At 41.9% G+C, this 23,426-nt stretch overlaps 1 protein-coding gene across 3 annotated transcripts in view; it reads left to right on the plus strand.

The window, feature by feature from the left end:
- The first annotated feature begins 3,912 nt into the window (after positions 1-3,912).
- LOC137287588 (uncharacterized) overlaps positions 3,913-23,426 on the plus strand; it is a 37,609-nt gene continuing 18,095 nt past the window's right edge. Inside the window, exon 1 of one of the 3 annotated variants that reach the window (XM_067819958.1) lies at positions 3,913-3,991. The gene's annotated coding sequence lies outside the window, so the exon portion shown is untranslated. Of the gene's footprint in view, positions 3,992-12,631; positions 12,724-23,426 lie in introns of those variants that run through there. The other 2 variants (XM_067819957.1, XM_067819959.1) reach the window with 2 other exon arrangements.

A 23,426-nucleotide genomic window follows, 5' to 3' on the forward strand; every position in this document is an offset into this window, starting at 1 on the left:
ACAATATGAGTGTAATACCGAGATCAGAGTCTGATCATCTCCCTATATCATGTCATCTCAGTGACGTCACCAACCTTATGACAAGCCAAGCTGCGCCTAGTATACCCATCTTGAAAGTGCCAAAATATATTCATAGCAATAGTGATAGACAACAGTTCACTGATGTGTGTACTTCTGACAAAGTGACGGGGATGATCTCGGAATTCCTGGAGTAGTTAGATGGTGATATCAATCGTGCAGTCACCAAACTGTCCAATATTGTTGCTGCTACAGGGAGACAACTCAGACCGTCCATTCGATAAGAAAGAAGCAGACGAGATCGTCTATGCAGCAAAACATGGAAATTGCAAAGAATTTTGGAAAAGGATAAAACAAACATTTCGCACAAATAATGACTCATAGATTCAAGCCCAGGACTGGCAGTGTTACTTTAAGACGTTATTGAATCCTACATTATCCGAAACTACCTCTGTCTTCGATGAACATGTTAAATACTTTCTTGAACACCATTCGTGCCATGACTGTGATGGGTTAGCTAACCAGGACATCTATCTCAATGAGGAAATTTCTGAAGCAGAAATCAAAAAGGCAATTTCTAATCTCAAAAATGGAAAGCATCTGGTACAGATGGGGTACCTCCGCAACTTTACAAACTGTCATCGGAACTGATAATCCCATATCTGAAGCTGTTATTCAATAAGATCCTAGATGAGGGTATATTCCAATCACACTGGAATATTGGAATGATCTTGCCTATATTTACGTCTTTAGATAAGACTGAGCCGTCAAATTACAGAGGAATTTCCCACCTAAAAATCATGGAAAAATCTTTACAACAATAATCGAGTCACGACTTAGAAAATGGATTGAACTTAATGAAATAATATCTGAATGTCAAGTCGGATTCCGTCCAGATCATTTATTTACACTACAGGCATAGTGTTCCAAATACTTGGGTAAAACAAAATGTCTTTTCTACTGTGGATTCATTGACTTTAAAAAAGCATTTGACTTTGTAGACAGAAATAATCTATCACATGTGCTCGTGCAACGTGGAAAGTTATTTATCTTACTCAAAAGTATGTATGCATCAGTGAGGGCCCATGTTAAAGTTGGTAATTCAAGAACAGTAGCGTTTGATACCTCCCGTGGAGTAAGGCAAGGATGTATCTTAAGTCCTGTACTCTTTATTTTGTTTATAAATGAATTTGCCACCGAACTGTATAGGTCTTGCAACAGTGAAGTGTTCGTTACTTAGGATATACGAGATCTACTGCTACTAATGTTTGCCAATGACATCGTTCTTTTTACCACAAGTGTTACTGGTCTGCAGCGACAACTAAGGATACTGGAGTCATTCTGTTTAAAATGGGGACTGGAGTTGAACTTTAAAAAAGTCAAATATCATGGTATTTCGAAATGGGGGAATTCTGACAAAATCGGAGAGATGGTTCTTTGGTAATCAGCCTATGGAGGTTGTTAGTTACTATAAATATCTAGGAATTGTGTTTTCATCAAGATTAATATGGACAAAAGCGTGTGAAACCCTTGCACAGCAAGCAAACAAATCCTGTCTTTCATTGTATAGAATATTTAGGAAAAACCAGGAAATAACATACTCTACGGCACGAATGATATTTGACACGAAGATAGCACCAATACTACTCTATGGAGCTGAAAGTTGGGGACACAAGTATTCAGATTCAATTGAAAGGATTCAGATAATGTATTTAAAAGATTTCTCAAAATTGGAAAATTTGCCTCCAACAAGGCCATCCTCGGTGAACTTGGACGTTATCCAATGTATGTCTTCAGTCAGATCAAATTATTTAAGCTTTGGTTCAGACTGTTACACATGAATCCACAGCGTTATCCCATACAGTGTTATAAGATGCTCAAAGGGTTTGACGATTTGGGCAAAATTAAGTGTCAAGTGTGAGATCTATTTTATTCAGAAACGGGTTTTCGCATGTAGGGGTAAACCAAGGCGTTGGCGATGTACAGTTATTTATTATAACCTTCGAACAACGCATCAAAGATATAGCCTACCAGACTTGGCATAATGATGTTTGCAGCTCAACATTTCTAAAACACTATTCACAATTCAGATATAACCTTCACTTGGAACCGTATATCAATGAATTGAAAAACAAATACCTAATACGTGCATACTGCAAATTCCGAATTTTCCACGACAACCTGAAGATAAACAAATTTAGATGTAAGAAAGATGCCACCATAACAGACTTTGTGTGTACAGTATGTAATGCCTTGGAAGTCGAAGATGAGAATCATGTCTTTTTCAAATGTAAATATTACAAACGTTGGCGTGAAAAGTATTTCTTGCAACTTCGAAAAGTGTATAGAGGTCCATTAGCCTCAGAATCAATCCTCAAATCAAGGAACAGTCAGGTAATTTATTTTATTGCCGTATTTTTGTATAATATATTCCAAGCAAGATCTGCACCCAGTTGACCACTGTACATCGGTTAAATAACTGTATCACTGTATGATAGGCCACAAGGCCGACATTACGTAAATAAACTGTCTATATCTATTTCTATGTCTATTAAAACACAGAATGTCACATAAACATGCGTGATATATATCATATTCGTTCTGCATTCATTACCTTTTCTGTTACTTGTGTATGTTGGGCGTGTATAAGTACATAACACAAATGCAGACTAAGGTGCGTTCACATAGTGCGTCGTTTTGCACACCCGAATCGTAACAATTTGAAATCGCACACAGCAAGTAAGACGTAAAATTTGTACTAATTCCTACTAAAAGTCGCGAGTACATCACCTGTCAAATGGCGACACACGGTAGAACTGACAGCTCAGTTCAAGCCGATTTCATCTCTGTCAAGTGTTCATAACTCACACCTCGTGCAGTGCTGTGCACCAGTACAGTCGTCGTTGTTTGGCTATCTGCTGTGTGCATTAGCCCATAGATGTCTTTTGAAACTTTCGCAATCTTACGAGTCACTACAACAGGACGTAAAAACTGTGTTATGCTCACTGAAATCATTACGTACCAGTTATCTCCCTTTGCCATGAAAACAATCGTGTATATCTCATCTTTGCAAAATTATTATTTTTCTCATCTTTGCACAATTGTTCTCGTCTTTCAAATGGACACAGATTTTGTCATTCGTTTCCTTCTTAAATGTCTCCGACCTATTTTAAAGTTTCGTTGCTTGAATCCATCTTGTTGAGTCAATCCGAGATGAATGCCATTTTTAAAAAGTCCACAAAATGCTTTCGTTATTATTCATATCGCTACAGGTGGCATGCAAGTTGCTTGTCCATGTCGGACCGGGAGAATGCACTTTTCAAATAAGTAATAACTATTTTTACCACTACAGGTGGTTCAATGCACTGATTCAATGGGTGCAGACCCACACACCCCAGACGAAGTAATGTGACTGCGGTACATGACCCAACAAATTAGAATAAGTTCTGTGTGGAGTACACAAAATCTGTCGTACTATCCTCATTCTTTTTTCTTTGTTTACGTAAATTATTTCTGTTAACTGCTCGTTATATCAGTTGTATTCTCCAATTTCGATTATTTTCACGTTTAAATGGCATTGTGTAATCATATTTTCTCGTTGCTGTAACATGAGTTGGGGATGGTGCAGTGGTGCACCTGAAAGTTTATTGCATATCATAAGCTGATGTATTTGGTCTGAAAGGAAAATGAACTGTGCAATCAACCACCTCACTCTTCTAAACACCAAAAAACTGTATCTGGCCTTGGGTGCAGGTTTATTTTATTTTCTTTTAAAGAAAGTATCTGGTATCTAGATCGCATGTGTAAGCATGTATGAAACGGGTCACTGCACAAATATAATGATGGGATAGCCAGTGTATTTTCACTGCCCTGCTCGCTGTTGTGTACAGTCTGACAGCTCGGTCGTTTCCATCAGGACGTATGTTGTGCTCCGCCTTGACTGCTGTAGGATCCGGTTCTTGTTTGCGCTGAGGTAACAGATTACCTAGTTAGTTTCCACACCATTGTAAATGGTCGACTATGTGTTAGATGCTATCCGCGCAATGACATATTCACTTGCAGTTGTAAGTGTTTCAAATAGGATGTCGTAGTTTGTCGTAGTTTGTAGATGTTTCGCACTTCTTCAATGAGTGAGTGACCTTGGCTTTACGCTTTTCGCAACATTTACATGTAACATTTGTCATTTTGATATCAGTGGTATGCAAGCGTACATCATCTCATTAATGGCATATCTGATTTGTGAGATTTGTACCAGAAAGACGTTTGTGTTACGATGTAAATTGTTATTAAACGTAAATTGTAATACTTGCACAAAACTGTAATAACCCTTGACGTATATTATAATACAAACGTAAATTGCAGTAAAAATTGACGCGTAAATTGTAAAACGTAATAAAACTTGACGTAAGTTGTGAAAAAAGAAACACGTGTCAACCCGTTACCTTCAGAATGATGTTTTGCTGATTGTGGTTTGGTTAGTGAAACGTAACTGACGAAATGTATCTGATGATGATAACAATACTTTTACACAAATGTGAAGACTGTATTCACGTGAAAGTTTAAAACTGGTCTTTTCCTATGAAGGACACATTGTTCTATGGAAATAACAACTAGACTAGGATGTCTTTTGCGCTATCTGTGTTCTACGACCCTGATTGTGCATAACGTATCTGACGAAAACCAGCGTACCCTATGGCAGTTTCATTTATAGTTGTCACATTGCAGTTATACGCCTGTCAGCAAAATGTAGACAGCTTATGAATTTATTACTTTGAACATAATCTTACGAGCTATTGTTTCAACCTCCGTTGATAAAAGTAAAATGTGTTCTAACAACAAGACTGAACTTTGAATCTCAGGCAATTTTTCCAGGACTGGTGGTTTCTAAACTGCAACATATAATGGCACACGATTATAATGTAAACGTAAGAATTCAAAAGTGTTGACAATTGTTTCATAATAATCTTTCATTCATCTGTCAAACAATACATCCTGCAGAGGGACACAGTATTAAGCAAGTCTGTGATATTTCCTTGGTGTTTAAAAAAATAAATCTGGCAAGAGTTGACTAAAATGGTTTTGATTTACTTCCCTAATTCAAGGGGCGTAATCTTAAACAGAATGGACATATTAAAGTAAAGTATTAATGATGGTCTATCAACGGGACAGCGATGTTCTTGAAGCTGAGAATGACTGTTTAGTACTTATCGAGATGTCTGTTTAAAGTCGAGACTGATGTCTGGATAAAACAATTATCTGAGAATGAGTATATAAATATGTACAGTTCTCATGGGCAACCTGCAAAGCCACAAAAACAGTATCCAAATTTGTGTCTTGTGTGTTTGACTGACATAACCTAGGTGACACTGATAAATAACCAAATGTTGAGAGGTAGGCCAGGGCCGTTTAATATAAGATTGGTATTGTGTAGGTATGTTTAAGGTACGTCTCATGTTAACCTAGGCATGTTAGTCTAGCCCTCTTCAGACGTCATAGCTGACTGTATTTCTAACCGGGAGTATAGTGGCGATCCTTTACGGTTCAGCTTCATTGGCAACAAGGAAAGCGGCACGTGTCTCTTATGTATTGCTTTTACAATTACATAAACTCGCATACAGGCATGATAATGTTGACGTGAGTGGTTTGTTTTCTATTCGCAGTCCTTCTAGGCATACTGCAAAGATAATTTGACACGGTGATGTTTTAAGGATGGTTCATCTACCTTGACATGCATACTGTCTATTGGAGAAGTATGAGAAGATCCAAGACAAAATCTCAGGGCATGATAGCGGATAGAATCTAGAATCTGAAGGTTGATTTAGGGTGGTAGGGTAGCCTAGTGGTTAAATCCGGGTTCGATTTCCCACATGGGCACATTGTGTCAAGCCAATTTCTGGTGTCCCCGCCGTGATGTTGCTAGAATATTGCTAAATGCGGCGTAAAACTCACACTTGTTAATCATGAGGCTGAACCGTAATGTACAGGACAGCCACATTCTTGACCATGGTCATGAGCTCGCCTAGCGCCTCATTCACCATGAAAGGTTTCTGAACTGTACCGGATATCATGTGCATAAAAGATAACAACAGCGTGCCTTTACTGTGCGTTCACGTACAAACACTGTTTATGCCACACGGTTGGCTGACATGTATTTGGTGACTATAAGGACACTCTAATGTTCAGCAGCTAACAAAAGGGACAAACAACCCGTGAGTATGAGTCATGGGGCGCTCTTCGACATCCTCAGCCATGATAATTACAACAGAGTTAACCAGAGCAAAACTTGAATCAAGTCCGTATGTACCAGATCATCAAGCCTCGTTTTGAGATTTCCACGATTTCCAAATTTCCATTTGGCACATTCGTAACTACTCCGTGACCTACAAGAAGACTCGTACAAATGCCATAATTCGTGGCAAACCAGTCAAATAGCTTGTAGTAAAACGCATTTCGAAACATGAAAACTTTCAAAGTTCGCTAAACTATGCAAAGCACAATTTAAACACAAACTTTGAGCTAAAGGATCAACAACATTCAACACTGAAACATATCTACAAAAGGAATATGATCGTATTCTGTTTTGCCCACGGGATGTAGCATATTCTAAGAGCCATGTTTAGAAATTCACTTAGACAGGGCTCAGCCGTAAACATGGGCCACGAGAGGGGTACGAGACGCCACCAGGCTTGCCTGGATGACTCGAGTAGATATGGATGCGTTTGTCAGAGTACACTGTATGACAGAGTAGGCTGCATTACGTGTTTGCAAGGATATTAGAAGGAGCGTAGTTTTGAAATAAACAAGTGATTAGATGTATCAGTTAATAATGCATAATATTTACATATCCACTAAATAAGTTGGTCTCAATTTTTTGGACTGGTTATTATACTAAGTTGCGCAATAGCACGGAACGCAATGAGCATGAAACCAGACTGTTGTGTAATGAATGTTTTGACTTGCCAATTACATAAAGCGATACTCATGATGTTGATCACAGGATTGTTTGGTCAAGACTCGATAATGTACAGACCGCCGTCATATAGCCGGAATAATGAGGAGTGCGGCGTAAAACTAAATTCACTCACCCACCAAGTAAACGGAACTAGCCAAGTTTCTTGAAGTAATTGGTGACAAGACAGGAACGAAGTAAAATAAATTGTAAATGCCGCTTGTATGCTCGTCAAAAACTATGTTCAACAACATTTGTAATTTACTATTGAAGCATTTGGGAGATATATCGGAGTCCGTTAATGTTGGCATGATAAACATGAATGTTTTTAGAGTGCAACACCACTTACACTTCCTCATGACCAAAGTTCTGTGTATAGTTATCACTCTTGAAGCATGAATGGTGTATGACGTAGAAGCAAACACGAATAACTATGTGATGCAATATGATTGTAAAATTTATTGGATTATCGTGATTTGTCTACCTTGAAAACCGTCAAAATCAAGAATGACACTCTATGCACGAGTATGGAGCGACAGTTTTGTGCGTGTGCATCCCATAATTGTGTATAGGGGTGGTGATAAATAGGAATGGTGGTGCGTTCACAAATAGTGTGTCTTTGAAAAGTTTAACTGTAATTTAATACAAATTCAGGTCCACAAATGTATTGAAGAGTATATTACGCAAGTCATTGAAGACACGGTATAATGTTCCTTCAAATTCAAAAAATCAAATTTTCAAATTGCCTGTAAGATGAAGATCCCATTCATGGATAATGTTGAAGTGGTCAGTGTCAGTTATGGGTAATACTGTTGTTGTCACACCACAGTCTTTTATGCAACAGATTTGTCAAAATTATATACATTGAGTCAATACGAGATACATGTATACCTCTATAGTTGTCAGTGATGTTCAATTTCCTGTCCCGTTCTGAATGGGACAAATGACACTCTTCCTCATTCCGGTGGGAACACAGTTGTGAATAAAATGTTATTTAAGAGCTTGGGGAGTACTGTATGATACTACTTTTAGTAGACAATTCATTTATAATACCATTTGTTCCTGGAGATTTGTTGTTCTTTAGGTCATCAAGACATTTGCAGATTTCTTCATTAGTAAAGGGAAGACTAATATTCTGTGATGTATCTGTCAGACACATCTTTTCTTCTATATCACTGATAAAAGTTAGTGTTACAGTTGGAAAACAGCAGACTTTTTAAATGTTCAGCTCATTGCTGTACTCATATATGTGGAGTTCTTTGTGATGTCTCTGATGATTTAAGAATGCGCTAAAATCATTTAGGATTATCTCTGGCTTGAACAAGTTGTTCTTTCTGTTTGTCCTAATACACTGACCTTTCTATTGCAAAGATTTTCTTGAAAGATAAACGCAAAGATATAACATGGCTAAAATCATCCCCATATATACAGTTTCTGTTCAGCGTATATCCTGTTCTTCAATATTTCAAGTTCCTGATTCCGCCATAGGGGTTGTTTTGAGACAGATTATGGTTTCCAAAAAGCAATTTGTGACATTTTCTCCTATAATGTTGTGCTGCAGTCTGATATAGAGAAGTGAGTTTATTTACAGCAAGTATGACATTCTCATCAATAGGTCCGAAGATTTCAACACTCATTTCTCTGAATTCTCTGACATTTTTCTTAGCTGTTAGAATTAGGAAATACGAATTGCCACCATGCAGCACTGTTATTATTAGGGTGCCATGCCTTGAGGCAGGAGACTTGTAATCGTTTGGATTATTATTATTACTACCAATATTTATTATTCCGCCGATTTTTGTACCAAACATAACTCCCAAACCAATGCTCCATTTTTTCAGAATAGTTTGCCCCCAAAATGTGCTGAGCTCAAATCGTCAGCTCCAGACATTCCAAACTTTCCATAACCACAGTGCAAATTCTGCCCCAAAAGAGCCATGATGTGCCTTCAGTGGCCGCCATATTGAGTGCTACCAAAGTTCTCTTCGAAACCTTCACGGACTTCCTCAGCAAACTTACCAGGTGAAAACTGAAAAATCTTTTCACAAAACGTTGAGTGTATGTGGCTGACATATGACGGCCTGACGTTGTCAAAACGCTAATTGTTCTCCTATTTTCCTTCCGGGTCATGCTGAAACCATTACAATCAACCTTCACCAGGCCCTCTTTCCCGTGTCGCATAGACCAATACACTTTTAGTAACAACTGTTGAGTCTTTGGTTTGTTTATGGTTATAGGTGACCTGTTTCCTGTTGTTATGTTTACTCCCAGCGCATTTGCTTGCTTTCTGTTCACAAGTTGAGTTGTGACAGCTTAGAGTAACGATGTACGATGTAAAGAATACAGTCACGGACAATGGTTACACACATTCAGTAAGGGAAACCCTATACCCAACCCTTTGCACCAATGTCGAAGGATAAATAGAATTATCTCCCTTAACAATATCCAGCTGCGGTATTTGTTTAGAAAATACTAACTGTCGTTATGTGTGTTTATCAGGCATTTGTATATAAAGGTGACAGATACTCTGATTCATAATTTCCCAAGAAATAGAAGATTTGAGTTGTCATATAGAATTACTTCACTAAGTAAAATCTCAGACACAAGTTCAGTAACAAGAATGTTACATTTTAGAAAGCATTTTGTTTACTTTGTTAACGGAAACATTGAACCAAAATTTCTCACCAGGTTTAATATTTGTAGCACCTGTCATATCATCTGCTGATTAGATAGTGAAACCAAATGAATAGCCACTGAAACGGATGTGGTTGTAATTACTTTTATTGTTCGTTACTCAAATCAGTCAATTAACCAGAATGTAGAGTCTCGGTAATGAATATCCAGCTAGAAATGATGTGGATATTCAAGTCGATTTTACAGGTAACTACCGATGAATGGCGGGTGGCGCGGTAGGACAGGACACGTTCAATAGTCGGATTTATTGTGAAATTTTTTTTAATTTGTTTCTATTCACAGATTCCCTGTATTTTCCAAATCAGAAATTAAACTATTAAAACTATAATGATTTGACAATGAAAAACTTTCAAAGATAAACAAAGGAAGATTGAGCAAATTCTAATGGCTAACTGAGTTCTGTGGGGAAACGGTCAGTAATTAATATGGAGCTCTCCATTGTTGCTTTCAACTATACTTTTCTATGTTACTGTTAAGATTGCTACACAGTTCCTCTTGATTTGAATGCAACATAGCACTGTTAACTTCATTTCGAGACACACCTCTATCAAATGTCAGAGAGCAATATGAAGGGAAATGATTTGATTCATCCGTATGGTGCACACCAAAATTCAGAGATATATTACACAGTCTACCATACCAGCTTCACTGTGAGAAAAACATGTAAAGTATCCTTCAATTTCCCTCATTCATGGATAAACCCCTGCAACTACATATTCCTATGAAATTGTGATTATTTCTGTAATAACTACATATCCCTTTGAAACTATGTATAAACATTTGGTAACTACATATTCCTACGAAATTATGAATACACCTGTAATAACTGTACAGTCCTATGAAATTATGAATACACCTGTAATAACTGTACAGTCCTATGAAATTGTGAATACACCTGTAATAAATGTACAGTCCTATGAAATTGTGAATACACCTGTAATAACTGTACAGTCCTATGAAATTGTGAATACACATGTAATAACTGTACAGTCCTATGAAATTATCAATGCACATGTGATAGACACATATTCCTGTGAGAGTGCGAATGAACACATTCCTATGAAATTTTGAACACACAAATGATAACTACACATTCCTGTGAAATTATTAATAGAACTACAATAACTACGTATTTCTGTGAAATTATGAATAAAACTGAAATAGCTACACATTCCTATGAAATTATGAATAAACATATGTTAACTACATATTCCCGTGAAATTAATATATACGCGCTACCTAGTGTCGTAATTTTAATGTAATATTCTGTTTGATGTTAAATTCATGGTATAAGTGATGTTTTGTTACATTGGAATTATGTATGCAATTATTAGAGATGTAGAGAGTATGGTTTGCATGATGTTTTAAAATATTTCGTTTCTCTCTTAAATTCACAGTGTAATAACTGAATCGACTCATGGACAGTAATTTCTCCACAAAGCACCAGTAGACGGAATAATTGAGTAAACAGACTATATAAATTACATTTGGTTTTGAAATCGGTTTCGTTACAGTCTAAGTAAACTTATCCTCAGTACATTTCGTTACACTCCACTACTGAGTCTAACAACTTCTTATGGGAGGTCGCATCAGGTAACCTCTGAGATTGACCAATCAGAACACAGCTTACCAACTTGCGAAAGTGCTCATTCGCACATACCTTTTGAACTTTTTATCTCGAAAAGGTTCGTACCCGAACGTCACCCCACCGTCAATGAATGGTTTCGAATGTTAAACTGTCGCCGGAGTGCGGGCCCTGATAGTGCTAATTGTGCTGTTCTCAAGGTGTACCGTGATCAGTTAAGTGACGTCTTCGAAGCACGTTTCCTAACTACCTTGCTGTTCGATCACATACCCACTATGTGGAAAACATTTAACGTTGTACCACTCCCGAGGAGGCCAAACTCGAAAGTTCTAAATGACTGTCACCCCGTTGCCGTGACACCGGTACGCATGAAGCGTCTGGAGCGCAGTGTAAAAAAGTTGCTTATGCGCGAGGTTGAAGAACATCTAGACCAACACCAGTTTGCTTACCGGCAGAGAAGGGTCTCAGACAACGCCACATTGACCCTCCTAAATCTTATCTATAAACATTTAGAACAACACGGATCATATGTGAGAATTCTTTTCTTCCGTGCCGATGTGACGTTAAATATTAACTCACTCACTCTTTTCTTCCGCCTTCAATACCACTCACACACATTTACTTCTGTCAAATCTAACAAACTTAAGTGTTAATGGCAATCTGATCAGATGGGTAGACTCTTTCATGGCTGACAGACCTCTGTTACTGGTAATGGAATCAGTTCCTCAGTTACCAACCCGTCCACTGGAGTTCCACAAGGATGTGTGCGGTATCGCGGTGTATGTGAGACAGACCATAGCCCCAAGATTCACCCGTATACACCATGAGTGGTCAGACTCAGTATTTTTCATAAGTGACATTATGGGCGATGATGCAAATAAACCCACTATATTTGGGTTTGTATATGTGACTGATACTCAGAACCCTACTGATGAAGGACTGTCGGGGATTGGACTTCTAGAAAGTAGACTGTATGCTTTAACACATGATTACCCACATGCGTCGTTTGTTTTATTTGGCGATTTTAATGCCCGTATAGGCGACAAGCAGTGTTACATAGAATACGAGTCCACTGACTATTTACCAATAGAGGATGTAGACTATGAAAGTGATCCATTTAATGTACCAAGAACTTCCAAGGATTCAGTAGTTAATCCAGAGGGAGCAAAATTATTAGATATATGCCGCAACTTTAACATACATGTATTGAATGGGCGAAACGGGAGAGACAAACTTGGTGAATTTACTTTTATTGGTCACCAAGGTAACAGCGTCGTCGACTATTGTTTGGTATCTTCATGTCTATATAAACATTTTGTAAATTTCAATATTTTATCCCGATGCGAGTCAGATCACTTGCCGATAGCGGTAGACCTGAAAACACCACATGACATAGCACGTGACCTCGGTCACAGTGAACATGCACGAGCAGGGACACACGACATCGAGACAGCGCGTTGGGACTCTGGTCGTAAGGGTGAGTTTATATGTTATATTACGGAAAACATTACTGATTTTAACTTAGCATTTTATGAAATATTACAGGTCAGCGTCGATAGTGCTATTAAAACTTTGAATGACTTTATACTTAGAGCGTTGTATGCACCCAAGGATTACGCAGAGCGAGCGAAGAAACCACACTCTCAGTCCCACGCACAACCACATTCACAGTCGCATCACTCTTGCTCCCAGCACACGCGGATACAACCCGCATGGTTTGACAAAGATTGTGAAAAGGCTAAAAGATATAAATATACCCTACTGAATAGATTCAGAAAGACAAACAATCCTGTACATTGCACACTTTACTTAGTAGTATAGGGAATAGGGGTTTTAAAACACTTTCAAGAAATGTCTCTACAAAGCCTTATTTACTAAATAAGGCTTTGGTTGGGTCATTAGCTCTTGCTACTATTACCCCTACTACAAAAAAGTTGGCGGTAATTACTATGCCTTGGTAGGAGGTAATACTGTGCCGTACGGTACGATCAATAATTCTTCTCTTACAAACCCCCTACCCGGCCCATCCCTCAAGTAGTATAAGTTGGGTTCGTCGGCTTTCATATCCACTTTATCTATGTTGTAAGTTTTGACTGACCATATAGGATCGGTGGCTCGCTTACGGCTATCGCCCTCGTGTTCCCCTATGTCACGTTTATATCGATGAAACAGTTTAATGTGAACCGCCTACGATCACTTTGGTATTCGTAATAAAGGCTTGCTGGGCTTTTTGTATCCCCTGTTCTATGTACTTTTTTTTCTCGTCCTCGCTGATAGCAGACTTACGAGACTTGGACCGAATATCTTGTTTCATTCCGTTATATTTTTTGAGTTCAGATAGGATTGAACGAAACTCCTCTTCTGAGATCTTACTGTCAGAGAGTGCCGTGGAAATTCGCTCACTCACTGTGTTCAGCTTTGCTTCGGCCAGAACCCTGATCTCGTCGTGTTTCAATGCCTTACGATTAAGTCTGCGTGATACTAACTTAAGCGCCAACCCTACCAACCCTGTCACCCCAGCCGTTATTTCAATACCTAGCACTATAGGTGCAGCCACGATGGTAGCCAACAACCCAACGCCTGCCGCCCCTAGTCCCATGCTGGTTGCCATAAGGGTAGTGTCAGCCCCGTCCACGATATTGAAAGCTCTATTGTACTTTTTACATAGTGCTTTCCGCGTGTCACGGTCTTGTTCTAGTTGACGTTTCACATCACATAACTGCCTCAAGCGGAACCCATCTACGGTTTCCAGCGTCTTCGCTACTTCCTCTACGACTGGGTACAGACCCATCCTATAATATATATTTTGAAAGATATTTTAATTGGGGTTCAGTTAATATTCTATCAATTAATTTGAAGTCTATAAGGTCTAGATTACTAGTCAGGGTAATAGGTGAGAGGCTAATAGAATTTCCTGTTGTAATAAAAACCCCACTGAGGTTTATTAAGCGGTTTATAGGACCCCCGTGGGTATCCTGTTGTATAACAATACAACAATATTTGTTTTTGTGTTCGTCAAACCAGTGTATTGACACCCCGGGTAAAATTTGGTGTACTCTTGAGATGTTTTCATGTTGTAAAAACGTAAATAAGACTTCTATGATGAGTGTGAAAGGGGTGTATATATCAGGCCTTAAGTTAGTAGGATAATTGCTAAATGTTAATTTATTTTTTACTTCACTCCTTAACCTATTTTTTTCGGTATTAGTAGTTCCTATGGATACACTATCCGGAATGAAATCCCCGACCCAGATACCGTTGTTCCTAATCTTAGAGACAAACCTATTTTCGTTTAATATGATATAAGGTGAGGTGAGTGTTAAGTTGATCAGCCATTTGGGCTCTTTAAAATCTGATAACAACATCCGTCTGTACACGTTGTCTTTGAATTGCAGGATGTATAATTCATCTTCCTCACCAGGCTGATCGAATCCCTCCGTATCTCCCAGGTCGTTAAGCGTAGTGTTGGGATGATGACTGGTCATTATTATACTATTACGATATAATTTCCAACTGGTTTTCTGATAATAATTCAGGGGTTAACTTCATACCCATGAAGTGTATGTTGTCAGGCAGGAAGATATTGATTAGTGATATCTTGTTTTCCACGATCACGTTGACCCCCTGCAGACTGGTCTTGGAGTCGACACCCACCCGCACGTAAACGTTGCAAACTTGATACTGGTGTCGTTTCACCCACCCGAGTTTGATCCCCTTCACGATCTCGACATCATTCCCCGATGGTTCCCCTAGGTAGACTTTGATGATCAGTGTTGAGTTTGCCGGTAGATCCTCTAGTATAGTGACCACACCTTCGAATTCAGACACCAACTGCAATTTCACGTTTTGTATGGCTGGTTTACTCGATAGCATGTGGGCTGCTATAGTGTTGACTGGGCTGACGACTATGCTACGTCTCTGAGTTGGGACGTAAGCCACGAGCAGGGTTCCATTGTTCACGACTTTGTTTAGGTGGTTGTCTTTGTTATCAGTGAACACGTAGGGGGAGACGAGTCTAATATTGATAAACCAGTTGTTATCGGGTAACAACACCCACTTGTCATCTTCGGTGAAGACGAGCATATATGGCTTGTTTCGGGCGACGGTAGTGCTCTCAACATCGTCTAAGTCGAACAGTTTACCTCCGAACGATGGGTATATTACCCAATTATTATCACCGGTGTTGACAAGGGTGTACTTAGTGTTGACTGTTGCTCTTGTGGTATCTACTATATCACTTAGGGTTCCACCGGAGGGGATTTCAACGCGTTTGTAAATGTTGTTTTTCAGTTGCAAGGCGTACGATTTACCATCTACTCCGGGAGCGTCGAAACCGCGCGTGTCTCCAAGGTCGGAGATCCCGATATTGACGCATTTTTTCACTCCGGGCCCTTGTGCGCTGGTCATTTTACATGAAGCGTTAAGCTGAGGTATCCTATATTTACAGGATTATGATTTATATCTAACACCGATATTGTCAACTCAGGTATGTTGCCCTGGGTTAATCTCTTATACTGCCGTGGTGAAAACGACTCGGTTCTACCGTCGTTGAATTTCTCAGTTTTCACCGGCACTGCTCTCAGTATAGTGGAAGGGTGACCTCCTTGAATGTTGTACGTTGTGCTCACCTGACCGAGATGAATGTACAGCTCTCGGTACGGTACTAGATCGGGTACCTTCGTGCCTGTGGCGGTTGTTGTTGGTTTTATCTCGTCAGGAGACATACCGAGTATCCTAGCTAATGGTCGGCCGAGCCTCAATGAGGTTCTTCCGTTGTTGATTAACACCACTGTACCGTTTGAGTCGTTCATCTTGAGTTCGGCTCCCAGGGGTTTGAAGACCTCGTCGTTTAGAGAGCACACGCTGTAGTAGCCGTCAGTTATCTGGCTGCGAGTTCCACTGACGAACAGCTTATTGTTGCTGACGTTGATGTTAGTCCATTGCGGTAGGTAGGTGATATCGCAGAGTGCGACTTCGAGTTGACCTGACGTGTTATCGATCGCGTGCGTCAGCTGAACGGCCTCACCGCTCGTTATTCCTGGAAGTGTTATGTACATGTTAGAGTATATATACTCATTATATAATAGTTTTAAAATGTATTCCCCTGGTGTGTTTTACCCTAAACTGGACGTAGATTTCTCCCCCATGAAGATCGTGGTTGCTCCTGAGTTGTATTTCAATGCCCAGCTTTTAGATGTGTTCGATAAGTATAAGCTTTCGGTGACTAACATCAAGGCAGTCCACGCTTGGTTCAACAACCCTATGCAGTTCTGGCAGAATCAATTCAACTTTGCCGTGTGGTGCGCTACAACGGGGTGTGGTGTGACATTGGCCGACACTCGGCGTGGACCGCTGAGTCAGTCTGTGTTCAAGTTCCACGTGTACTACCAGGTCAGACGTATCCTTAAAGAGATCAGTACCCCCCTCCCACAGGACAAAGCGTGGGACGCAACAAACAACCCGTACGATAGACGGGCCTACGAACGTATTTGCAATGAATTCGAAATAAACCCGAAGACGGATTGGCGTTTGCCGGGGCCGAACCACGGGTTGGGTATTCCTTATGATGGCGCGCGATCAGTGAAAGAAGTCAGTGATGATTTACTGAAACGAGATATACTACGCCAGGACTTTGCTTTGTCGAGTAATGAATGGAGGGATGATCGTATGAACTTTAAAGGTGGTGTTGCTTTCACAGTCCAGAAAGTGGAGCAGTCAACCGCAGACGGGTGGAAAATGTTCATGCTGGACACGTCGAAAGGATTCACTCGTGCCGGGGTAGTCAGGTTGAACGACTCGATTCGAACGTACGTGTGGGCGCTGTTGGGTGCGCAGTCGATGACGCGTTCCAACATCCTCGGTAAGGGAACTGCTTACGACGCTCAGAAACAGTTCGTTTCCAACGTTGAGGATGCTATCAATTCTCCAGTTGATCTCCCGAGGGCCATCGACCGTTACCAAAACGTGTTAGAATACGCCAGATCGAAAGTCAATTACGTATTCGGCGTGGGGTTGTACATGGCTCCGAGTGATATGCAACTGAGAATAAAAAAAGTGGTGGGTTATAACAACAAAATAGTCATAGCCACGGCGGACCAAAAGTTGGGTATCAACCCCGATATTAACACCCCCTATATCCCACACATCCCACCACGTGAAAAGGGTATAGTGGCGTCACCTCCGGAGCCTAAAGTTCATGTGGGGGGACCCCCCTATCAGCAGCATATTGATAATAAAACAGCCCTGGTGGTTGGTGGGGTAACTTTGGGACTTATTTGGTTAAAGATTTCTTAGCCGCTACGTACACCAGACCCGCCACGGCGACTATGGCTGCCCACAGGTTTTGACTGAGCCACATGGCAGTTTTAGACAGAGCGCCCAACAACCACGAGACGATGCTACCCAGGATGCCGGGAAGGGCTTCGGCGGCTTTACCAGCCAGTTTAGCTAGGCCTTCCCCGAGTTTTTTTATCCAGTCTTTAACACCACCGCTGGGAGTTCCCCCGCCGGCAGGTGTGGGGGTTCCTCCCACCAGTGACACCACCAGGGTTGATATAATGAAACCCAATGCAGTCAGAATGCTGGCGATGGTGATCCCTTGCTCCCGGAACAATATCCGAATCCTGTTGGCTAAAGTTGTATCCTCATTCAGTATTCTATCGATTGTTTCCCGAATACGACTGATCTGGGATCGAAGCTGTTCACGATTCGAGGAAGCGGCTTCCAATCGTGTACGTCTCTCGTCTTCTAAATCACGTATTCGTTCATTGATACGACGCTTCATATCATCGTTTTCAGTTTCGTTGAGTTTGGTTTTTTCCCTAGCGATGTGCTCGTCGATTTCGTTCAGTTTCCCCATGTTGTTCACGAGTTCTCCACGCACGCGTTTCACGGCTTCGTCTAAGCCGCGCAGTTCCCTTACCGGAAAGTCAAACCCCGGTAACGGTTTGTCCCAGTAGGTGCTCAACAGTTTTTCTATGCTGTCCGAGGCTTCTGTAGCACGCTGTGGTGTCATTTCATCTCTAGTGGTGAGGCGGGATCTGGTAGCTTGCAGATCTTCTTTAACGGCCTTAGGTATTGCACCACCGTAATCATTCATGTTTAGATTTTTACGGATAAATTCGACACCATGGCGGCTGGCTAGAGTTGACAAGGCCAGTGGTTTTTTATTGCTCTTGTTAAAGAGGTCAACCCCTGGGTCAGACTTAAGGCGTAGAACACCCTTTGTATCAATAACAAAATTCTTATGGTATCGACCCTGTGGTTCAACGTAGTTTTTATCTCTTCTTAAACTTTCGTAATAATCATTTACCGTTGTTTCCAAGAGTTCTTGGTTCAAGGGTGAACTAGTAAATGAGGTCTCCTGCTCATCATCGAATGCCTGGGCACTAGCGCCCGGCATCTCCGTCATATCTATGTCTTCATCCATTAGTATTAAAAATATATTTCTTTTATATAACAATGTACGGCAGAAAATTAGATCCTTTCAGAAGATTGAGAGAGCCATTAGGCGCCAGAGCCGTGCGACAGTCGGTGACCATCACCAACAATCCCAGCAAGATAGACCAGAATCAAACTGGCGAAGCGAGCTGTTTCTTCACCCGTTCCCGTTCTAATTTGCTCATCACATCGTTCTCTCTCAAACACTCCTCGAACGAATCCCTGTCCTTGCAGTGAAATAAGGCCACCCATCGCGTCTGCTCCCTGAGGTCTTTCAACACCGAGTTGAACTTCTGCGTTAGCACCCAGACGCTGTGATTTGCATGCCGGCCGGAGAAGGCCAGGTACGATAGCATGTCTCTCTTTTTTGTTATCTCGCGATTAGCGCTGCAGTCGTCCAGTATGAACAGCGTCGGTTCCCCTTTAAATTTCTCGTGAAGAGCTTTCAACCAGTCCTGCAGACGTGTTCCAGGGTCGATTTTGTGTACGTCCGGGTCCGTCATCACCCAAGGTCGCGCGTACGTTTTATTCATGCTCAGAGTAGGGCACATGATAACGATGTTATCGAACACATCCTTGTAGTAACCCTCCAACATATCCAACACGAAAACGGTCTTCCCACAGCCAGTCTGCCCGCACACTATGGCGCAGTGTGGGTCAGTGGGGAGGTGGGTCAGTGGGGAGGTGGGGCAGTTTATTGTTGGGGGGTGTGGGGGGGTACCCCCCATCAGTAGATGGCTTGCACGAATCTCCCATTGTCTATATTAAGTTGCGCGTCCATAATAACGTACAGATATAATTTCAACTTACCAGCGGTTTGAGCCTTCTTAGTAATCTGGATGGTTATCCCTTCGCTGCCGTTATCTATACGGCGCCCGCTACCGTGCAGTTTATCATCATCCGTGGATCGCATGTCCAACCATAGGGCGTACTTGGTGGTCAGGTATTCACCGATCTGCACGGAGCCGAGGTCCAGGTCCTTTGTTATGTAGTCCCCCACTGGTAGCTTTTTTATCTCATCCCACTGCTGGTGCGGTCTCATACCATGACTGAACAGCTGGTTTGGCACGCCCTCGATGGTCACTTCCACCTTTTCAATCTCGGGGTTGAAAAACTTCTCGCTGTCCCTCCGGAATGGGTCGTAATCCTCCACGGGGACGACCAGGATACCTTTCATCGATCGCGCCGGCACGTTCAGGTTGATATTCCACACAGTGTCGCTCTTATCTCGCACGACTGATCTATGCCTCAGTACGCGATCGTACAGGATGGCCATCTTCCCAGAGTACTGGTTTCGAACCTGCCTGGCCAGCTCCGGGCTAGTGACCATGTCGAACTCAAGAGAGATGTTGTCTATGGCATAACTAGCCTCATCACCGTTCGGCGTACGCACTACTTTGCTATAGTCGTTAAACGTGAGCTCGTATTCGAGCCTATCACCCAGCGCGGCCTGGTAAAACGGCGCGTGTCCCGTGAGTAACTCGAAGTCGAGCGGCACGCAGAATCGATTCCCGTATGCTCGAGCGATGGCCTTTTCACCGTCCGATAGCTTGTCTTGCTGGTCTGTCGTGAAGACGTATCCTATGCGCGCCCGGGTTGATTTACTGATGCCCTGGTACACATCATTGACTCGTTCTCTCTCGCTTTTCCAGAGATCCTTGTAGCAGTGAAACACGTCGCTGTCGTCGATGCTCAGCACCTCGTTACCGCTGATCTTGACGGTCGTTTTCTTGATGATGGCTCGACCCACGTTACGCACTAGCTCGCGTTTGTCGTTGTCGGAGGTCAACGTGATATTGAACGCCAGTCGAACAGTGCCTGGTACAATGAGGTCATTCTCACCAAGGTTTGGAAATCTAACCAGCAGAGTTTGATTCTGGTCTATCTTGCTGATATTTGAAGTGTTTGTCGTGTGCAACTTAACCTTCATTTCTCTGTGTTTTGTCTGTATCGGGTATTATATAGTTAAAACTAAATCTTACTTGTTATATTATAAGATGGAGTGTGAGGAATTGCTCGAACAATTGTCTGTGGAGGGTTCCCCCAGTGGGGGTGTGGGGGATTCCCCCAAGCGAGAGAAACTGGTGGCGTTGGCTGTTGGCGGCAAAGCCAAACATTACTTTGGAGACTACACTCCGGATAAAATTCACAAAATGTCAGCCGAAGAAATCGATAAGCTGTACGCTAGATACGAGTCCCGGCTCGGAGCAGAAATGACAAAGACAATAGGATCGGCTATGACCCAGATATACACCGGTATTGTATCACACTTCCTTCCCATTCCACCAGAGCGCCGACTTTACCTGTGGGAGGACCTCGAGAAAGACCCTTTTATCGAACACGCCGTGAGCTCTATCAGCTGCGGGCTGTACCACAAATATGGTATGTTGTTGGCTCCAGTGACGGCGGCGATTATCACGGCAAAACATTGTCAATTTGAGAGAAAGAATAATAATAATAGTATAGATGGATGCTGCACAGGAAACCCCAGTGGACACAGTGATGGAGGAGACCCCACCCCCAACAGTGACGGTGGAAACCCCTTCAGTGGGGGTACCCCCCACAGTAACCAGGCAGAAGAATCCTAAGAGAGTAGCTGCCGGTAAAAAACGGTGGTGTAACCAACATAAAGTGGCCAACCCAACCCGACTGTTGTTGGCTGTAGGCGTAACTGCTGCCGTGGTTATAACATGGTTATACGTGGGGGTACCCTCCCACAGTGAGGGAAACTCTGGGGGTACCCCCACGCCGCCGGCAGGCCCCACTGTCGACCCGCATGTCATGTTATAATTTTAATATTTTATATCATATACATAATGTCTGAGGGGAAAACGTTCGTCAACGACGCATACCACGCCACAGTGGTCGCCAGTCTAGCAGTAGGGTACGCTCGGTTGACTAAAATGGTGCTTAAACAACCAACTATCAAGCTAGATTTCAACCTGCAGGATATGGGTATGCTCATAATGAACCTTGGTATGGCGATGGCCACAAAAGACATCCTAGTAAAACAAGGAATAATACCTGATAATATAATGAAATAAATATAGGGATGGCCACGATAGCTATGATGGTCGGTGGGGCGTTAGTGAATGCCCTGGCATTTTCCGGGAGTAATTTCCTCTTCTCGAAACTACGAGATGATCACGCGGCTGAAATACAGGAAGAAAGGAAGCGACACGATCTCGCTACTGAGAAATTACAAAGGGCACAGGCTGAGTACGCTAAAAAACGCCTCCAGAGGATCGATTTTATTAACGAACAACTCCAGCGTGAAAACCATGCCATTAAAACATTCAACGATGTCGATGAAGGAATGAAAGAATACTATCTACTAACTGGTAAACAATTGGAACCGCTAAATAAACCCACACTCGCTCAGTACTACACACCATCCAAGGGACAAATGAATCGTGAACTGGGCTTCATAGTGTTGGGTATAGCAGCTACTGCGTTGGTTGCGAAGCAATTAAATTAAAATACCTATATAAGTAAACATGAGACCCGCTCCATACCGATGCGAATATATACTTATTGGGAAGACCGAGGCCTGTGGTAGGAAATGCAGGAATCAGGGGTTCTGTTGTTTCCATATGGGAAGTCCTAACTACACGTGTTCTGTGTGTGGTATCGGGGTTAAAGGACACTACTGTCTATGTAAAGCTCACGGAGCGAACGTAGTCAGACATCAACTCATCTACGAGAATAAAAAAGGCTACATAAAAGAACGTAGGCGACTGCTCAAGATAGCCACTTAAGGGTTACCTCCCCTTACTGTGAACCAATTAGACATTGGTTCTCTTAGGTGTAAACACGATGTCTACTGTAAGCGAGCTCAAGCGGGTCGCAAAACAGAGAGGTGTGATCGGGTATTCTAGAATGCGGAAGTCAGCATTGTTGAGATTACTAGGTTTAGAAGCCCCTCCTACAGTAAAACAATTAAAAGCTCAAGCAAAACAGCTTGGATACACAGGTTATTCAAACCTGGGGAGAGCCGGGTTAACCGCATTGTTATCACATGCCCCCGTAGCAAAACCTCCCACTGTAAAACAACTGAAAGCCGAGGCACACGATTTGGGTTTAGGTGGGTATTCCCGTATGAGAAAACCACAGCTTGTAGAATTATTACGACAGAATAGAGCTATTGACCTACAGTTCGTGCGCACTGAGCGCGCTGTAGGCAACTATTTGAGAGGTTGGCGCATGCACGTTGATAGAAACATAGACATTACAGATATCAAGCCTCTGATAGCTGATAAGGTCAACCAGGAACTAAATAATCTAGGAAGTATCAAGTTTCAGATCACAGTGAAAATGTCGCTCGATAAGCAGGTTGGGGGCCCCACAGGGGCCACTGAGTATGTTCAGCCTTACTTCCGAGGTCAACAAGAGGTCGCCACACATACAGAGACCATTGACGCATCAATCGATACCAGTTTTCAGCAGATACGAGAATACCTAGAACGCTACACACACTTGGGGTCCGGGTGGGTTGTAGATAAAATCGATAATGTCTATCTAGACATAGCTAACTACGTGCCGTTCAGAGGCGGGTCATACCTAGCCTTGCCTCCCTACTATAGGAACAAACATGCTATAGTAAACGTTAAGAATAGAGGAAACGATTGCCTGAGGTTAGCTATCAGGTCAGCCTTATTTCCAGCTGACACTAATCCGAACAGGCCTTCTAATTATCCTCAGGATGATGGGCTCAACTGGGATGGTATAGATGAACCCACC

Source organism: Haliotis asinina, chromosome 6 (genome assembly GCF_037392515.1).
Source record: "Haliotis asinina isolate JCU_RB_2024 chromosome 6, JCU_Hal_asi_v2, whole genome shotgun sequence".
Taxonomy (NCBI): Eukaryota; Metazoa; Mollusca; class Gastropoda; order Lepetellida; family Haliotidae; genus Haliotis; species Haliotis asinina.